Source organism: Pundamilia nyererei, unplaced genomic scaffold (genome assembly GCF_000239375.1).
Source record: "Pundamilia nyererei isolate P.nyererei 1_Seehausen unplaced genomic scaffold, PunNye1.0 scaffold00209, whole genome shotgun sequence".
NCBI classification, from domain to species: Eukaryota; Metazoa; Chordata; class Actinopteri; order Cichliformes; family Cichlidae; genus Pundamilia; species Pundamilia nyererei.
The window spans coordinates 33,417-35,127 of record NW_005187610.1 but is presented as its reverse complement, the minus strand read 5'-3'; the positions used below and the strand labels follow the sequence as shown (position 1 = coordinate 35,127).

Genomic DNA, 1,711 nt, shown 5'->3' with positions numbered 1-1,711 from the left:
CTTCAGTGTGCTTAATGAATGAGTCATTGTTTCCCAAACTAACACACCCATTCTTTCCACATGTTATTACTGTGATATAATAATAGTCTACTCTTCCACCAATCAAAATATCTTACTTAGAGACCAGAGGTATAATTATAGTGACTTGCTACAAAAAGCACTTCTGAACTCATAAGTGTGAGACTAGTTTCACAAAGCATGAAAGCAGCAATTTAACCCAAGAAACATTAAAGACTTTTGCAATTTGTTTTGATTTTATTTGGGGCAATTGTGGCTCAAGAGTTAGGAGTTCGTCTTGTAATCGGAAGGTTGCTGGTTCAAGCCCTGGCTTGGACAGTCTCAGTCGTTGTGTCCTTGGGCAAGACACTTCACCCGTTGCCTACTGGTGGTGGTTAGAGGGCCCGGTGGCGCCAGTGTCCGGCAGCCTCACCTCTGTCAGTGCGCCCCAGGGTGGCTGTGGCTACAATGTAGCTTGCCATCATCAGTGTGTGAATGTGTGCACTTTGGGGTCCTTAGGGACTAGTAAAGCGCTATACAAATACAGGCCATTTACCATTTATTTTAAAGGCAAGACTGTAAAAATATTATGCAAAGTCATTTAAGGTGAATCCAGATATTTGGAAATTCTGCAATGAAATAGGTACATTTGATATTAATGGTTAAAATTAATACGTTTTTAATTAATTATTTATTTAAGATAAAATGTATCAACTGAAATATGGTATTAAGTTACACAACTTAACTGCTGTCATTTATGAGCAGTAACTCCGACAAGTCAGCTCTGACAAGTGTTCAGGGTTTTTTTGGTTTGTTTGTTTTGGGTTTTTAGTCCACGTTGTTTCAGTTTCTTCATGAACGTTGCCAACTTGTCACCATCTCATTGGTTGGTCCCGCCTTGAAGCTTTACTCTTAGTGCTTTTTTGCCTCTATCATCATCTTGGTGTTTCCATAGTGAATGTGAGAAGTGTGATGACAGTCTGAGAAACCAAGGGTGACTTTTCTAGTAGAAATTGGCTTAGATTTTTAGATCAGAAAGATCATGTCCATCATTTATATACAGTATATGTTTCTGTCTTAACCTTCTGAGGTGTGAGTCCCTATTTGAGGCGACTTTTGTTGTGATTTGGCGCTATATAAATAAAATGGAATTGAATTGAATTATTTCTAACCCTTGTTGACCCTAATTTCACCCTTTGTTCCCTCTCTTGGTTCACATTTGTTGCCTAATGGACAAAACTGAAGAGAACAATTTAATAAAAAGTCCATTTTCTGATTGTCCCAGTTCAGAGTTGGGGTTAGACGTTAATAGCAGGTGGTGAGGGGCAAGGGCTGTGTGTTTTTTTGGGCTTCCCCAATCTGATCTGATATTGATTTGGCAAAGAGGGGAATAAAAGCAATGCACAGGCCATCATATGTCACTACTGGGCCTTGAGTTATAGGTATTGTTGCACTCAAGTTCTTCTAGTGTGTTAAACAATTAGGGTTGGGGTCCTGACGTAGGCTAGTAGACGGGTTTAAGGGTTGGGAGTATCATAATGACTTAGATCAGCGGTCCCCAACCTTTTTTGCGCCACGGACCGGTTTATGCCCGACAATATTTTCACGGACCGGCCTTTAAGGGGTCGCGGATAAATACAACAAAATAAAACTGGTACCGGTACTGAAAAAAAGAAGATTTATTCGTAACACACGTGAAAAGACCCAGGAAAAC

At 40.0% G+C, this 1,711-nt stretch overlaps 1 protein-coding gene across 1 annotated transcript in view; it reads right to left on the bottom strand.

The window, feature by feature from the left end:
- LOC102208381 (E3 ubiquitin-protein ligase TRIM39-like) overlaps positions 1–1,711 on the bottom strand; it is an 8,563-nt gene that overhangs the window by 5,891 nt on the left and 961 nt on the right. The window lies entirely within an intron of this gene.